The sequence below is a fragment of the Uranotaenia lowii genome, chromosome 2 (genome assembly GCF_029784155.1).
Source record: "Uranotaenia lowii strain MFRU-FL chromosome 2, ASM2978415v1, whole genome shotgun sequence".
NCBI classification, from domain to species: Eukaryota; Metazoa; Arthropoda; class Insecta; order Diptera; family Culicidae; genus Uranotaenia; species Uranotaenia lowii.
This window is the reverse complement of record NC_073692.1, coordinates 181,988,965-182,008,430: the sequence shown is the minus strand read 5'-3', so window position 1 is coordinate 182,008,430 and position 19,466 is coordinate 181,988,965. Positions and strand designations below refer to the sequence as shown.

General features: G+C 38.1%; 1 long non-coding RNA gene across 1 annotated transcript; it reads right to left on the bottom strand.

Moving 5' to 3' along the window:
- Positions 1-14,169: 14,169 nt before the first annotated feature.
- On the bottom strand, positions 14,170-15,022 carry LOC129748001 (uncharacterized). Its single transcript, XR_008737619.1, has 2 exons — positions 14,901-15,022; positions 14,170-14,445 (listed from the first exon to the last, which is right to left on the bottom strand). It is a non-coding gene; the product is annotated as an uncharacterized LOC129748001 (long non-coding RNA).
- Between the last annotated feature and the right edge of the window lie 4,444 nt (positions 15,023-19,466).

Here is a 19,466-nt window from a genome sequence, read left to right as displayed (position 1 = left end):
ACGATTGCACCCATTTCCAACACAATTTGTACGTGGAATACATAGAAAATCAGCGATTCGCTTAGGTGGCGCATAATAGGGCATGTTCCCCTACTTCTAACACAGTATTTACTTTGTGGGAGCTATTGAAGTGCTTTGCCGGGAAAACGGTCGAATTTGTAGGCAGTCTTCTTTGTAGTTTTAGCCGATCATCGTGTCAATCGTTATGAAACACTGAGTGGTTTACAGTTTCCACAGAACGTTAGCGTCCTCAAGTACTACTAGATTTTAAATTTTTCAATTTTTCTCTTGTTTATTACCAGTTGGAAATCTGTCAGATGACCGCTAAAGAGTTCGTTTTGCTGTCCATTACGTTTTTTTTTTCAAAATATCTTCCCACTAGCAGTCCAAATATTTTGCTCCGATTTGACCACCGTATTTTCTTTATTTTACTGGTGGGCAGCTTTCCTACCTTGGAGAAATGATGTCAGGCCTGTTTATGAGTCAGCTAAATAAATCAGCCAGAAAAAATATCTTTTTTTTTTCACCTCCTCTATTGATATTTCCGGATTGAGCTCGAAAAAACCTCTCACATTTCTTAACTTCATGGAATAAATTATCTTCAATTTTATTCGAATTTTAGCTAGCTCACCATGTGAACTTTAATCGAATAGTTTTTGGTCTCCAAATAGGCCTTTTCTGGATTTTTCTCGATCCTGCCCAAAAAAAATGTCACATTGCATTACTAGGTAGCTTTACTGAAAATTTCATCAATTTTTATCCATGCATTCAAAAGTTATTCACAAAAAAGTTTTAAAAAGCCATAGTTGAAAAGTGTTGCATGATGCCCCAGTTGACGGAACCTAGAAAAATAAATCAACACGTCCTTCTATCCCAAGTGCAAACCGGCTCCAGTTCCCATGATGAGCCGGAGTCGACTGTCGATGTTTGGCTTGGAAATTGGAGCAAAAAGGGCTGCTGCTGCAGCTTAGCTCCCACAGTAAGGCGGGGGTTACGATGCAATGCAATGGTGTGAAGCTTTTGACATAATGACGGTTCCAATTTGTTACAAAGAAAATTGAACAGAATTTTTTTCTCTGAAACCGATGCGTTCGCAACTGACAACGACAATGAGATAGATCGCGATGTCTTAGTTCGTGATCTTCGACGAATTGGTTTCGATGGAGTTTTTTAGGGGTTTCCTGTAACTTTCATTACAATTTTATTGTTATTTTCAAAATTAACTTTTTACAGTTTAGTTTTAGCAAATTCATATATATTCTTTTAACAACTTATTGATAATAAAACCAATATAAGATTAAGTGAAATAAGTGTTGGGCTTTTAGTTCAAATGGACTTAGGTCCGAATGAACGATAGTTAATATAGGCTTTACGAAACAATCATAAAATAATTGTAGATTTTAATTACGAACGGTTTCCAAACTTCAAAATTAAACTTTTTCACAAGTTTTTTTTTCAACTAGTAGCACCTCCATTGAAATTAAAAGTTTACTAAAGCGAAACCTTATTTCCCGCATCTGTTCAACGGTACAAAATCATATGTGGGCTAAAAGTTTTAACAGCAGGTTCCTCAATCGAACGGTTTCGATCGATTCGCAACAGTGTTCCACGTTAGGAAATGTAGTGTTGGGTACAAGCGATGGAAATCTACCCAAATTTCAGCTCGTTAAAAACTTTCCCCAGTGTTTGTGTTTGTGTGTTTGACTACGAACGATTTCACCGATTGGGGATTTCCCCCTGCCAGTCAGCCAGCAAAGCAAAAACTCCGCGCTCCCAACTGAATCCGGCTGGCTGACTGTGCACAAATGGAAAATAAGAAATGGAAATTGGTTTCGATTATCATACACGTGTGCATATGTGAATTCGTTGAAATTTTCTGGAAGATGTAAAAAGGGAATAGGTGGGTGTGGGTGGCCATGGAGGTAGTTGGTTGGGGAAAACTCGGCGAGTGAATTTGAGTGTGGTTCCCACAGCTGTCAGCTTCGAAACGCGACTTCATTCATATTTAACGTGCTCTTCCTTATTGCTTTACAGGTTGTCGGCAGCCAACACAACGGGGACTTCTTCCTTCCTTTCTTCCGATTGCTGCTTCTGGTGGGAATATTTTTTGGCATCCTCCTCGTCCTGGAAAACCAAACGAGCCCTACCTAGAGAAAACAACTCCGGCTGAAGGAAAGACATATCTATCCAGAAAACTGGCAGATCAGAACGTGATGACACTGATGAGAAGGCTTAACTTCGTCTCGATTTGGAATGATTGAATATTTAAAATCCATTGCTTGAGTTTGCATGCAGTCAATTGACTTTTTATAATAGTATCAATGATATTGGACAAAACATTCCCATTGGGAACCTTTATTCAGCCACTTAGGGACTTTGAAGGCACGCATAAAATGTAAACGGGAAATTAGTTTGCCGAATATTTCCCAAAAAGATTCCTCCGAACTTCAACACGTCCTACATCAGGCCAGACCACCGCTAACTAGCGAAGAAGCGAAAACTGTTCGGGAAAATAGCAGCAGCAAATGCCATAACGTCTGCGTTTCCTTTTACTCAATTTGAATAAATTCGAATTTCTATGAAGTATGATATGTTTAAGCAGCAATGCCACACGGTTTTACCGTGGCTTTTGCCAATGCCATTTTGGGGATTGCACTCACTTGCCAAGATCTTTGCCGCTGTTTTTCTGGCTGGCAGGAAAAGTTGCAATCAGCTTTACTGTGTTGTAGTAGGTAGTCTTTTTTGGGAACCATAATTTTTTTTTTTCTTGATTTCCCATTTATTTCCAACCGCTTTCTTGCTAGGACGCGAGCAAGTTCTGTACGTAAGAAGTTTGTTGAATAGCGGCTTTGTAGTTGGAAAAGTCAAAGAACGACCCTAAATTGAGACATATTCAACAAATTTGAATAACATATCCGAAATGCAACGGAACGATGTACCGGAAGGATCTTTATTGCTTTGCTAGTAGTTTTTCGCAGTGTTTCGTGAACCGGGAAATAAAAACACGTTTTTTCTGCTTTGAAAGTGCAACATTACTAAGATAGAAACTAAACATTTTCAAATTAATTGAAATGTATTTTTTTAAACTTAGAACAAGCTTAACCCTTGTGTGCGTTGCATCGCACTCATTTTTAAGAAAATATAAAATTCCCTGTGTTCTTTCCTGATACTGTATTGTACATAAAACTTCAATTTTTCCTGACAAGAATGAATTTCTAACAAGAATGAAAAGAGGAAAAATTGAAACACAAATATATTGTTCAATTTACGGGTTTCATACAAATGATTCAATTCCTCTTTCCCTTTGAGAAAATAATTCGAATAACAAATTTGTCTTTAAAACTCCAACCATTTGTGGGCCGCCTAAATCGTGAAATCATTTATAATTTATATGCATGACTTTCAATCCTCAATAGCATATACACTTAAATATTAATGACTATAATTGAAACTAGCTTTAAATGATGCACATTATTTCAGTTTTTTTTTATTTCAGGGCTCGTGAAGCCTTCGGACTAATAGAAAATAGTGTAGAAAAAATGATTCTTAAGGAGAACTCTGGAAAACGATGCCTGCCAGTGTGATTTCAAGCACGACTATGTCGAATGCTCTCTTATTGTTTTCTCCCCTAAATCTATGCAGCATCCTTAACATATTTTCAAATATAAGCGTGGAATTCTATTTACTTTCTTTCATATCTATAAATTCTTTAGCTTTCTTTCACATCTTTGTAGAAAATATTAAGATACAATTACATGAACAAATTTATTGTGATTCTTAATCATAGTTAAAAAGTTAAGACTCTTGAACATTCCTATTTTAATTCATGATAAGTTTGGGCAAGTTTACGCTTTTGAAAAAAAAGAGAGGGAAAAGTTCTCTCTTTTCATTGGATCGAAAAAACAAACGATCAGCAAATTGAACGACATTCTGGTAACGAATTTTGATTCGGACGGAACACAGAGTCGAGTTTTAGTTTTGGTGAAAAGTATAAATGGATTTCACTACAATGGCGCAGCCGGTAGGATTTGGTTATGAAGCGACTTGATTCCTAAAGATCCGAAGAACCTAAGTAAAGCCAACAATCTAGAATTGTCTGGCGACTTGGTTTCGGAAGATCCGGAGAATCTGAGTGACGCTAAAGATATTTATTTATTTAAGTCTTTGACTGCTGTCATACAGACCGAGTGTTAAAACTAACTTATGTTTAAATTAAAGTTACGTTAAAGCTAGGGAACGTCACGGATTGCACATTTAAACATTGATTTTGATACATTGAAGTCAAACAAGTATGACACATCGTTGAAGACCTGACAACATCGATTAAGCGGGTGGTTTTGTCCAAAAACTGTTCTGCTTCTAGGTAGCCAGAAGGTGGTTTGGTTGCGCAAACGACGTGCTGGGGCGTGCAAACTCAAGCTTTGGAGCAATTGTGGACAGTCAACAGTGTTCGTCAGGATATCGTATACAAACATTCGCTGCAAATATGTTCTTCTTTGACTCAGAGACGATAGAGACAGAAGTGCGCACCTTTGTGGGTAAGGCGGTAGCCTTACGGGGTCTCGCCAGGGCAGTCGACGCAGTGCATAACGAAGAAATTTTTTCTGAATTCGTTCGATCCGTTCGATATGAACAGAGTGGTAGGGTGCCCAGACTGGTGCCGCATATTCCAAGACACTTCGTACTAAAGAGCAGAACACTGTCTTGAGAGCGTATGGGTCCTCAAAGCTCAAAGTATTTCGTCGCAGGAATCCAAGCATAGCAAAGGCCTTAGCTGTTGTTGTCGCGATGTGCTGATTAAACGAGAGCTTCTGATCAAAGGTTACTCCTAGATCCTTAATGGTGACAACTCTTTCAAGCGGAGTGCCACCAAAAGCGTATTCGAAGACCACGGAGGTTCTGGTTCTAAAAAAGCTGATACACTTGCATTTATCGGCGTTTACCTCCATCCCATGTTTTCCACACCATGCGTGTAGTCTATTGATGTCTTCTTGAAGCGCAGCACAGTCCACTCTCGAGTCAATGATCCTGTAGATTTTCAAATCATCTGCGAACAGTAGTTTTGGCGATTGAAGTAAAGTTGCTAGATCGTTAATGAAAATCACAAAGATAAGCGGTCCTAAGTGACTTCCCTGTGGAACACCAGACGGCATATCGAAACTAGTAGAATGAGTTCCACGAATATTTATAAAGCCATGACGATGTAACAAATATGAATGCAACCATTTGGTTGCCCATTCTGGGAAACCGTAGCGCTTAAGTTTCTCCATCACGACCATATGCGGCACTTTATCGAAGGCTTTGGCAAAGTCGACATATATTGAGTCCACTTGCAGTCTTTTGTCAGTTGCAGCATACAATTCACTGGCATAGCACATCAAGTTGGTCAACGTCGATCTTTTCCGGATAAACCCGTGCTGGACTTCGGCAAGTAACGGTGTAGCTGCTGAATAGAGCCTTTCGTACATCAAAACTTCAAGCACTTTTGAAAAACAGCAGAGGATTGAAATTGGCCGGTAATTCTCCACACGATGAGCATTTCCAGACTTATGAATTGGAGAAATTGAAGCGATTTTCCAACGGCTAGGAAAAACTCCTTCTGAGATGGATCGGTTAAAAATTAGACAAAGCGGTGTTGCAAGCGAAACAGCTATTCTCGAAACCAACGAAGATGGAATTCCATCTGGACCTGGACCTTTCGATGGATCAAGCGTACTGAGAACGTTTAGCACCTCCTGATCGGTAAATAGAGGTAGCGGTAGCCTGACGTCGTAGTTCGGCAGATTTCGAAAATAGGTATCAGCACAGTCAGGAGTTGAGGTGCTGTATACGCTGCTGAAAAATTCAGCAAACAAATCAGCTGATTCTCTTATACTGCTCGAGGTGCACCCATGAAACGATACAGAAGATGGAACCGTATTTTTAAGGCGGCGACTGTTCATGAACTTCCAAAAGCTAGATGGATCTTGTTTAACGTTGCGTTCGATGTTTGATATGTATCGTTTAAAGGCAGTATTTCGCAGGGCTGAGTACTCAACTTCTAAACGAGATAAGATCGATTTGTTTTGATCGGATTTCTCCTTGAAGTAACGTTTCCGGGCTTTGCGAACTGAATTACGGCTTCTTCGTAGTTCAGAGTTCCACCAAGGGAGCTTGAACGGTTTATGTCGGTTTGGTCGTCTAGGAGGGGTGTTCTCACGCAGTATACCCCAAAGTTGGTCATAAAAGGTGGAAAGTGCACTATCGATATCCAGATTGGCAAACGCTGAGTGCCAATTTTTTTCGGCTAGCGAATCTATCACACGATCGGTATCACAGAGCCGAAAATCTAAGCTGCAAGTATCGGGACGAACTGTGTCGATAATCTCTTCATAAGTATTGTCAATCAATAAAATTGAGGAATGATGATGTCGATCGGTGTTTAAAATGGCGTGTGGCGGGTTTACAACTTCTGCAAGATCTGGTCTATTTAAAAATATGAGGTCGAGGATTCTGCCATTGACATTTACGAGCGAACACATCTGAGATAAACCAGATGCAATAGTGCACTCAATTACAGCCAGTTCCTGTTCGGTTGAGGCGTTTACTGGCAGAAAACTATCAGTATCCTCGTCAAAACTCCAGTTTAAGTTCGGTAGGTTATAATCTCCAGCTACGACGATAACATCTCGACAAGTTGCGGTATTCGTTAGTTGATCAATTGCTGACATATGGGACGAATATTGAGCAGTTTCACTATTAGGTCTAAAGTAAACACAGCACAAGTAGACGAAACGGCATTGATCTTTGATTCGAACAACGATTTGCTCTAGATGATCACATCCAGGTACTGCTATAGAGACTGCCTCGATGCCATGCCTAACTGCAATCAATACGCCACCGCCTCGGTTTAGTTGACTTGTGTTTGAATTTCTATCATTGCGGTAGATGCTGTAGTTTAAGGCTAATTCAGAGTTTGCTATGTCGTCCTTCAACCAAGTTTCTGTGATCATGACAATGTCGTATTCACATGAAGAAAGCGCGAGCAGAAATTGATTGGTTTTTGTACGCATACCACCTGCATTCTGATAGTACACAGTTAATTGGCTGTTAACGATAGAGCGATTTTGCATAGATGAGCTAGCGGATGTTGCAGGAGGTGGTACTGGTGAAGGCAAGGTAGTGACGGCGGATTCTAATTCGGCTAAGTGATGGTTATCAACGTTCAGTTCACCTATCATATTGGCGTCGCAAAAGGCGTCTGTTGGTTCGATTTGAAATCGAGTCGTGGCTGTTTCGGAACGGGTAAAAAACCCTCAGGCGAATTATCGACAAACTGACGGAAACGGATTCCTGCTGGCCAAGTTTCGGACGACAACGCCTTATCTTTCAAATCGAGTGAAACACCAACTTTGAAGGATACAAACGAAAGCGTGCTGACTTCTCTGCCCCTAGGAACCAACTTTTTAAGCTGGACTTCATCGGTTCCAAGTTGAGAGCGCACGAATCGCAGAACACTATCATCGGGCGCGTTTGGAAGAATGCCAGAGAGATACAGCCAAAATGACGGAGGTGTTGTATAAAGATTGTTGTTTGTCGCGATTTCATTATTGGCTGCACCAGTACCAACCGCACATAACAAGTTTGGTTGTCGTGCAGAAACGCTTTCCGTAACTATGATTTTTTCACGGCGACGCTTAAGATGGGCGGATGAAACAGTGGCTGAACTCACGGAGGACCTATTTCTCGGATTAAGAACTGGAGTAGCGCAAACGTTCGCCGGAAGAGGATTTACTCGCAGTTCGTTTCGAATTTCTTGAAGAATACTTTCGCGGATCTCAGTTTTAAGTGATTCTTTCAAGGATTCGATCAGGTTGTTGTTGGCAATGTTTGTTGATACTAAAGCGTTGGAAAAGCGGGCTTTAGAAACCATCATTTTACAACTTTGACACATCCACACTAGATGTCCATTCGTGCGAAGGTCCGCTCGAGAATTATCGTGTATACCAGAACATTTTAAACAAACAACTGTGGAACAAAATACTCCACATTGCACGAATTCACCGTCGAAAGTCATGGCACACTTTTCACATAAATTCGCCATTATGAAAAGGTGTTACTTTTGCAGATTGATAGTTACCCAATGTGACGTTCAGATGGCGCTGCTAAATGACTTTTCGACGTAGTCTCTGCTCACGGACGCACGAAATGACGTTACCTTGCCTTTGTTGTCCTCGGTGGCACGAACGAGACGAAAGTTTATAGTTGTTCGGTCGATGAGTCCTCGAAGGCGGGAGCGAGACGGAGAATGTTGATGTTTTGGTTGGTAGATCGGAGATCGAATAATAACAGCCAGAGCGAAAATGGTCTTTTATTGATCCGAAATCGGTACAGTGATGTTAAGTGAATTGGAATATACTGTGCAGTCGGAGGAATCGGGCGGTTTTATGCAGCGTTATGTTGCGTTCAGCGGAAGGAGCGTGATGGACGGTAAGTTGAGCGGTGGATTGGTGCGGGCGGTTCAGCAGCGGAAGGTAAATAGTGCGAGGTGGGAGAGTAATGGTGGATGGGCGCTCTATCGACCAGCCTCTAGCTACTATAAGAAATGTAAAAATTTCGTACCTTGCCGTGCGAGCTGGGGGTTTTTGGCGATTGTGCGGGTTCGTTCGGTGCTGGTTTGCCAATTGATGTGCGTCTCGAATCGAATTGTAGCGGATTTCAGCAAAAAAAAAATTGTATAAAAACGGAGCAGTTGATAAAGCTTTGAAACACTTAACAGAGTTGCCAGATTTCAAATATTTCAAAAATGATTGGAAAATTTTCGACTTAGATCCGGAGAACCTAAATGACGTCAACAATCTCGAATTGTCTGGCGACTTGGTTCCGGAGAACTTCAGTGGCTCTAAGAATATTTTGATATTTTAGGATGATTAACGTATAAATTTGGTTCCGAAGCAACTTGGTTCCGGACGATCCGGAGAACCTAAGTGAAACCAACAATTAAGAATTGTCTGGCGACTTGGTTTCGGAAGATCCGGAGAACCTGAGTGACGCTAAAGATATTCAATTATTTCTAAAACGATAAGAAAATTTTCGTCTTGGATTGTCATGTTGTCCAGCGACTTGGTTCCGGACAGGCGCGGTCCTATGAGGGGGGAAACGAAACGAAACAACGAAAAAGTTTGTTTATTACTTAAAGGCTCAAGAATCTTGTGGACAGTGTCCAGAATTGGTCCAAAGCTTGAGTTTGCACGCAGGCTTCGGACGACTCCTGGGCAAGGTTGCCGAAATCACAGAAAAATCTGTAATTTCACAGAATTTTGAGCAAATTTTCATCACAGAATCTGTGTCACAGAATTTTGAAATTTTTTAACAGATTTCACAGAATTTTTAAATTTTTAATGGATTTCCGAAATTATAATTTTTTTGGACAGTATCAAATTTAGATTTCTTACTTTGAATTGGAAAAGTATGATAACATTGGTAGCGGTAATTGATTTTGCCCAACTAAAATGTGTGAAAGACCCAATTTCTCATGAATTTTCTCGGAAATTCAAGGAAAAATCATCACAGAATTTCATCACAGAATTTTTGGGCAAAATCACAGAAAGTCAGAATTATTTTTTAAAAAACACAGAATTTATTTCGGCAACCTTGCTCCTGGGATGTCACTCATAAGAGCACCTGCAACGGTTCAGGCGTAAATATTGGTTTTAAGTATACCAGTTGAAGCACAATTTGAAATTTGAGAATCGGCTAAAACACCCACTCCCCACCGGTGTAGGAGCAAATTTAAAACGGAAACACTTTCATTGCAGACACTCAATAATTGAGAAGAAAAAACCCATTTTATTAGAAAAATTGCATAAGTTTTGAGTTTCACGGATAATTGTCTCAAAATTAATTCTCCGAATATTCTTTTTGACAGAACAATGATTTCAACTATTCTACCAGGATTACATTAATTTAAAAGCAAAAATGACTACACAACGAGGAAAAAAGGTCAATTGAAACAATTCTTCAATTAATTCAATCAAATTGCTTTGAATCAATGGAATAAGATTTTGTTAAAATGAAATGAAAAAGCAATTTTTTTTTCAAGTTATTGCTGACATTGATAAAGGAAATGAGAAATGTTTATCCCAAAGTCAAAGGAAATTTTTCTTTGATTTGTTGACATTTTTTTTTTGACAAAAACGTTTCACTTTGTAAATTTATGTATGGATACAGAAAAATATGCTGCTATTGACGAAAACTTCGAGCAATCTATACGAAACTAAAAATCTCTTAATATCTCAAATAAAACAAAAATTATAGAACAAGCAATAAACATTAACAAATAAATATTTAATTTACCTCATCGAAAAAGTATTAAAATTTTCTTTTCGTTTATTTTTTCCAAATTTTAGAACGCTGACTGGATTCACTAATTCGTCGAGCCCAAATGAAAAGCTTTCTATTTAATTATATTAAATCGAGAATAATGTGACATCTATTATTTATACTTGATATGGTTTTTATTAACATCTATTCTCAATTTATGTTACGTATAGGCTGGTTGAAGCGAAAAAAACATTCAAATAATATCTCAAAGAGAATCTATTATCACACCCAATGTTACTCAAACATGTGTGAAAGAAATCATTGTTGGCTAAAATTTTCTCACCGTGAACTAAATCGGTCTGTCGTATATTTTGAAATCCTGTTCCAAATTTGCATGAATTTGGAACAAAGGCGTATAACTGTTGGGAATTTTGAAATCGATAACTGTGCTAAAACAGCGATTTACGACACCGGTGCCAGCCGGACTGTTTTAGCGTGGTCGAAAACCGTGTTTTGCATCTACCGTTGGGACAGCCCTAAGTGCAAGAGCAAAGCTTCACAAAGATGTCCCAGTAAACATGAATCGACAGAGAGGTAACTCAAACCGACAGAGGGATCGTAGCGATCTCTCTTACAATTTTGCATCATCGAATCGGCAGAGAGGCACACCATACGCGTGCCTTGAGTGAGTGCCACGAAATAATCTAAGACACGCCCTCCAGAGAAACCCACGAACACAATCCGAATCGTATGTTTCCATTCGAGACGCGTGTTTGCCTGCCTGAGAAGTCGACTGCTACGATTGAAAGCACGCTTTTAAAAGAAAGACGGGGATAAAGTGCGAGCACAACATACGAGTGTACGATTCAAACTGATTTCGCATGTACGCATTCGTATTCGTTGCCTCTAGGTATCTCGGCAGGACAAACCGAATGAGAATATTTGCGTTCTCGGAGTGTCGGCGAAATTAATCGTTTTATTCTAAGTTCAGTGATTCAACTCTCAATTTTATGCATGCTCTATCGATTTCTGAGAGGACGCGATTACTGGGGTGTATTGACTCTGCTCCTATCGACCACTCTTGCTCCGCTCACAACAAAATTTAAAGAGCTGAGCTGATTGTCACACCGCTCTTGTTGGGCTCTGAAAAGAGTCCGAAGCCTGTTTGCACGCCCCAGCATGTCGTTTGCGCAACCAAACCACATTCTGGCTACCTAGAAGCAGAACAGTTTTTGGACAAAACCCGATCAGAAGAGAAAAACATAATTATATGTTTCAAATAAACGAATTACAAAAAAAAAATAAAAAATAAATGAAGGAGAGATATTTTGATGTTGAATTTTTTCCTTTCAAAATGAGATATAATTCAGTACTCATAGGATGTTAAAATATCTCAAATTATATCAAATAGTCTATGCAAGCATAACTAAATTATATCACCCCTTGATATCATTATATCAAGATTGTGTCTCAATCAGATAGGATTAGAAATACCAAATATGCAAAAATGAGTCTTTCATACAAACTTGTATGCAATTTTTGTTTTACACGCATTATTTATATGCAATGTTGTACTACATCCTGACTTGTACTCAAACTTTCATGCATAGTTTCCAACTTGAAAAATTCTTGAAAAGTTCAGGTACCAACCAGGAGATTCGAATCTCAACCTGCAGGTTGACAAGCGCGCACGTTACCACAGAACCTCGCCTGGTGCATTCGAATAAGACTATCAAACTTCCAATAAAAGTTTTCGAAGCATTTGGTTACCCGACAGAAAAAAAAAACAATTGATTGTATCAAACGAGATATAATCTTTTTTTTCGAAACGACTAAAACGAAGATTATGATATGAAAGCTATATCTGAATAAGTTAAAAATATCTCGTTGAGATGGGTTTGTGTAACAATTTTGATACGCTCTCCTGATCGGGAACCAACCGCTTAATCGATGTTGTCAGGTCTTCAACGATGACTTCAATGTATCAAAATCAATATTTAAATGCGCAATCCGTGACGTTCCCTAGCTTTAACGTAACTTTAATTTAAACATAAATTAATTTAAACACTCGGTCTGTATGACGGCAGTCAAAGACTTAAATAAATAAATTAATAGCAAAACACAGTTCCCCTTCAACGGGAATCCATTTACTTTTCTCTTTCCTTCAAAATCTGTGAATATGGCGGACTTTTTATCATATCCGATTTAAACCATTAAATCCGACTTCGAGTATCGATTTTTACGACATTTTACTTGCGTTAATTATAATTACGATTCGCAGTAACGTTTTTAATGACTTAAGTTAACATTTTTAATATAATTTTATGTTTGATGGGAATTTTCGAAAAACTTTTTTTTATCATTTCGTTTATTCTAATTTCCAAAATTTTCATGGAGCAAGAATAAGATTTTTTTTAATTTTAAAAATAATGGCACCCTTGACTAAGTCGTGTTTGAAATACACGCTATAAGAAGTTAAACGAATTTCTTGAATTAGTGCTTCCATTCGCTACTCGCTAACTTTCAGCTACTCAGTTCAGAGTGGCGGTTACTCAGTTGTCGCCAAAACCGCACCTACTCAGTTCTGACTAAACGGCCTTTACTCAGAACTGACTAACAGCCCTTTTCGCGACAACTGAGTCGGGGTTACTCAGAAGGAGTCAAGGGCCGTCGGTTGAAGTTTTTTGGCTGATCAATGAATTCCCAGAAGAGGATCCCCGTAGGCCAGGTCAATGGGGACAACGCGACGTCTTTATATGCTGGGTCTAATCCAATTTTGAATGAGACGAAATTCCTTGTGGATCCGTCCACACCTTTCGGAAGCAGTCGCTTGACGTCTACTGGCAAAGTTAAATCCAGACAGCGGGAAACTATTTTGCTGACATCCTCATCCGTAATCTGGGGCTGAAGTCCAGCTAAATAAAGCCAGAACTTAGGTGTCGGGGGTGGAGGTACAATGAATGGAACAGAAAGATCACTGAGATCGACGGACTTGGTCCCAGTCATTGTAGACGACACAAGTGAAAGTCCGTCATTGCCACGGCGACGCTTATAGTTAGGGGATGGACGAGCTTGTGGTGTCCCTTTCAGTATTGGAAATGAGTGTATCGTCATTGGAGGGTTTTGCAATGAAGCTATGTCATCTACCTTTTTCGATAATAGCTCGAGCTGGAGCGTAAGCTTATCGAGGCCATTAAAAGAGTAATCACTATTTGAAGCGGGATTATCTCTCTTCAATGCAAAATCGTCGATATAGCAACGAATGCTGCGCCCATTGAGTTCAGCACGACAGGGGGTACAAACAAATATTACCTTGCCCTGCGTGAAAAGTTCTCTATTGAGCCGGATATTGAACCCACAACACTGTTGACTGATGTGGAAAAGTTTTCCGCAGAAACCACATCCAATAGGTTCCAGATCGTTAATCACCAGTTCACATGCCCCACATAGCTTCTTTTCCTTCATATTGGCCATTTCGTTGATGAAAAAAAAATTCGAAGAAAAAAAAAAAAAGTTTAAAAACTTTTTCGTAGGAATTTGGTTCAGTTCCTTGTCTGTTCCAAACGATATCTGTGCCAACCAGACCAGCTCAAAACAAAACAATAACAATAGCGCGGAGTGTGGTGTTAAGTTTTGCGTGGAATTTCGTCACAGACGCAGCGGATTAGGCACGATTCCAGTATCCACGTTAGCAGCAGTTGCCAGGAAACACAAGGAACACACACAAGACGGTTAAAAATAATTCGAACACGGCGAAAAATAACGTTAAAAAAAGGACGTAGTAAGTACACAATTCACTATGAATAGCACAGACAGTTATAATAAAAGAATGCGTTAGTGGTTTTGATAACAAAAAAACCTAAAAAATAAATCTTTCAAGCTTTTATTGTTAAAAAAACATTTGCTTCAGTATTTTTAAACCTATTCACTTTCTTCTTCGGTCCGGGACGGAGTTCTGTCTGGGACTATTTTGCCATACCGGGTGGATTTGTACCTATTGCCACCATCCTTTTTCAACTCCATCGTACCGGGTTTGTCTGAGGAATCCATTCCGGAACCTCTGCGCTCGTATTTTGAAAGCTCCGTTTAATGTGTTCCGGCACCCCCGATGATGATAACTATGAGATTTTTCGTTACTCTACCCTAAAATAGAAAAAAAACCGTTAAACTTTTGATATTATATAACTATTTAAATTATATAACTATTTAAATTATATAACTATTTAAATGTATATTTCCTATAATAAGTTGATTTGTTTGTTGACAAAAACAGCCTAAGTCGACTGCCCGGTACAAATTGATCAACGTTTATTCAGTTGTCGCCTTCGTGCTCTCGAATTCTCTGAGTGCCAAATTTTCTGTCGTCTGAGTAATCGTTGCTCGTGTTTTCTGAGTCGTTTAGGACCAGCCGACTTTTGCTCGATACATGAGGCGACATCTGAGTAAAATGCAGTCGGGCTCTGAGTAAACCAGAATTAGCGAGTAGAGGGATGCCGTCGCCTTTTCATTATAAGGAGAAAACAGCTGTGGTCAATATTGGTTAGATAAGTATTTTTGGTATTACCCACAAAGTGCAATGATTAGAAAAGTTGTCTTACCAGCCCTTTCGCCAAACGGCTGTGTCGTATCCCGAATAAGATCCGAAATGTTGATTCCGATCAACCGTTTTTTTTAAATCGAAACTACAAATGATGCGAAACATCTATACTAAGCAACAATCACGAAAAGACTGACTCGACTAGCTTGAATCTCAAGCTAACGAACTTGACGAACTCAGACGAGTTGTCCTTTTTCTCTTTCCTTCTTGCGGTCACATGTAGTCCGTCTCACCTACAACTAAAATAGTTTCGTTCAAAACACTGATACAAATCATTGTCTGTTTTTTTAATACATTTGTTGGTATAAATTCATTTCATTAAATGTTTGTTTATATTATTTGCCATATTCTCCACAATACTCCCCTCCTCTACCCTTTGCTGAAATGAGATTTTTTTTAAATTTTTTTTTTTATAACTCATTCAAACATATCTTGCTGGTTTTAGATCCATGTATAAATATTTTGATAATCTCTAGCTACCGAATCATTTTCAAGTTGCAAAAGCTTTTCATTAAAAATCATTCTGCATTCGATAATTATCTTCATTTGGTTTATGTTGTTTTTAATTTTTTTTAAATTAAAATAACAACTCATTCCGGTGATTCAATTAACTGAAAAAAAATTATAATTCTCAGATTACAATTGTTTTTCATTTATTTCTCTGACAAAAGCTCTTTATCCATACTATTTTTAAACCTAATGTTTTCCTTCGCCGTCTATTGATCAAATCTTGCGTTCCTCAAATAGTTTCTGAGATAATATCGAACTATTACACGGTAACCCAAAGGTATTAAGTATTCGATTATTTCTTAAAATAGTGAAATTTAAATTCCGTATTTTTCTATTCAAGAAACGTTTTCGTGAGATCAGTAGAAATTCCCTTTCTGATTTCTCTATTTCAAAGCATTAATTCATCAAGTTTTTTTTTATTTCAGTGCCAACTTAATCGATTTTTTTTAAACTAAATATTCATCAAGTGTTTTCATTTCAGTGCAACCTTAATCTATTTTTTTTTATCCTTCACCCAGGATGAGTACAGCTATTGGATCCTTTCTAGCCGATATCACTACTTGCTATCTCACTCGTACTCACTAACAGATTTACAGACGAGTACGCTCTTGTTGGAAGACAAATGGAAGGCTTGGTATAATCGTCCCACAAATGATAACGATTTTCTTCGGATAAAAAAGTAAAAAAAAAATAAAATGCTCTCCAGCCTATTTTTAATATATCAAAATTTTAAAACTTTTTTTCCAATATCACTTAAATTGTAAGATCTAGTTTTCCAAAGATAATGATTTTTAAATAATGCGTAAACTATCGAACTTAAACAACAATTACCTTATCCAACCTTTTTTCGGCATAAAATCAACATTGGATCTCATACCAAATCTCTTTTCCAGAGAAACAACTATTGATTGATTTGGGGTCAGTTTTGTTTAGGAAAACGTTTCCAAAGCTATATTGATACCCTGAAATATCGACGATTATGGTTTCCAAAAAAAAAAACAGATTAAGGGTGATTCTGCTTTATCATCTCACTATAAATATAAATCTTTTTCTTATTTAAAGAGATCAAATAATTTCAGGTAGCAAACCGAAATTTTTCTCTCCGTTGTCTGGATTCAATCAAGAAATGAGAATATTGTTGATGATAGTTACTAACATTCACATGATCACTAGACCATCAAAATGTATTCGGACACTTCTTATTATCATGAATACCTCTATTTTGACTTTCTCTTTACACTCACATACAGAACTGTTATTTTAACCAACCAAATGCTTCATCGCGTTTGTTTTGCTCGACTTTCTCAGGCTGCAAACCGAGTATGTCAGAGGCAAACATACAAGAGAAATCTTAGACTGGAGTACTTGTGAAAATTGGTAAATCAGGCCTTTCCATAATCGAAACATTCCTATGAGTCTCTCGCTCATACGTACAAAATCAATCATCGATACTTCTCAGAGTCTCTCGCTCTTGCATAGAATTTGCCAATATCGATATTTTTTAGTCAGAGTCTCTCGCTCTTTTTTTTTCATGGATATTACGATTTGATCAATAGAGTCTCTCGCTCTAATTCTTTTTCTTTTTTTTTACAATTTCAACACATTAATGAAGCACCTGATTTACCATCATTTTCACTTTTCTTCCAATATACTAAAATTCTCTTCAACTTTGTTTCGTGGTTTTCCACATTTTTCACGTAACACCGAGCGGAAGAGGAAGCTGAAGCGCCATTGTCGTATCCCGAATAAGATCCGAAATGTTGATTCCGATCAACCGTTTTTTTTTTTTTAATCGAAACTACAAATGATGCGAAACATCTATACTAAGCAACAATCACGAAAAGACTGACTCGACTAGCTTGAATCTCAAGCTAACGAACTTGACGAACTCAGACGAGTTGTCCTTTTTCTCTTTCCTTCTTGCAGTCACATGTAGTCCGTCTCACCTACAACTAAAATAGTTTCGTTCAAAACACTGATACAAATCATTGTCTGTTTTTTTAATACATTTGTTGGTATAAATTCATTTCATTAAATGTTTGTTTATATTATTTGCCATATTCTCCACAGGCTGTAGGCGCGTTTAATCCAAAAGGCGCATTAAGGAATACTTTCCCCTACATCTTCAAACGGAGTTTATCAAACCTGAGTTTGTGAACATACTCAAATGATTCAATAACCTGGAAATTGAACTGTTTCAATTGATACTAAAGAGGGCCTGGTGTACCTGCACAAGTTGGTAATCCACCATCTGCCTCTTATATAATGCACATAAATTGGTTTTAAAAATTTCCAATTAGCTATTGTATTTTATTTTTAAACATAATCTGATATGAACATAGAGCATACTATACAGACAAGAGAAAAAAATTAAACTATCTATAGTATTTAATTCATGAAAGCACAGATTTTATTCCAAGATACAGTCTTAAAGAATTCAAAATTCATACTCCAGTTCTGATTAACTAAAATCACTGGTAAATCCGTCCCTTGTTTTTTTCTACTTGGAGTAAAATTGTAAATAAAATAGGCTTATCGTTGGTAATCTTCATAGTAAACCCCTGCCAAATGTGTCCAATAAAAATGGATGGCCATCATCGGAAATCATTTGGATAAATTAAGCACAATACAGCTCATTAGCCAAAGGTCAACTGCAGCAGGGTTTACTTAATCTAGGCCAGCCGAATTCAGGCCGGAAGGAGAGGCTTCATTCAAAATTCAGCAGTGCATTTTCCCATAAAACACCATTAGCAGGTGAATATGAATTAATGGTTTTCACAACTGTTACCAACATCAGCCCCAGACATAGGTAGGTAGATTGGTAGGTACATATTCGGAAATGCCCTGGCCCAGACATTTTGCGGGATGTGTTTGGCTGAGCAAATTCCGAACCCAGACCCAGAGTGGAAATATTCGAGAATCGATTTGCATGGTAATGCAAATTGCATCCAATTTAACCAATGAGCCGTGTTACACGAATGCATTTCCGGTGGAGCAAACTCGCGCCCTATAAGTTTATATGTATGTATGTATGTATGTATGTATGGGCCCACTTTCAGAATGGGCTGGCTGCAAACCGACACAAGGTTATCATGTGTATGGGGCATTCAATTTAAATATCATCTTGCGAAATTAATGCCATCCTTGGAGAATGTAAATGTTGGAGCTGAATATATGTATGTATAGCCTATGAGTTTGCGAATGAGCTCTTCATCACGCATTAAAGTGCCGGCACACGTCCCGGTCGCAATCAACACCTTCCTGATGTGCTATTAATTTTTGTCGTCCTTTCTACTTGTAGAGTCCCGGAAATAAAACCATAAATAAAAATATCCGATTGCAGCAACATGTGTGAATACAATTTTTCACGTTCCCTTTTTTCGTGCAGAAAAAAGGGCTAGTGTGTTTTTTTTCGTTGTGCGTTCAGTAGCTTTTTTGCTGCTTCTCATTTGAACCACGCACCAATTTCAAATGCGAACCCAGGTGAGGCACAAAATTTGCATTCATTGATTTCTTCATTAATACCGAAAATGAAGGCTTGAAAGCGAGAAAGAGAGAAAAAATGAACACATTCCAAATCGATTCCACTTGAGCGAATCGAGTGTGGAATTGCATGGTCATTAATGAATAATGGCCTGGTTGGGTACATGTGAGAATCGTTTTTTTTTTCTTCATTCGAATTTATGCGAAAATTTATTGGAATTGCAACGAAGTTTTAGTAAGAATGGATTATTTATACATCTTCTAGTTATTTGAAAGAATTAAACACTAAAAGGCTAATAGTAAAAAAAAAAAGGTGGCTCCTTCAAACATAAACAGCTGTAATTTGTCTTTTTTTAACATATTTAGAACATCCACGCCGGATCTACCAAGGGAAACCTCCAAATTGGAAATAACATAAGACACATTCCAATGGGACGTGGCAACTTTTTGACAACACCAATTTGTTGCACTTGGTTCAAGCTTTAAATGTGATTTAAAAGTTTTAAAAGACCACTTTTTCGCAATAAACGCTCGTGAAGTTGTAAACAAATAAAACTTAAAGTTGCAATAAGTT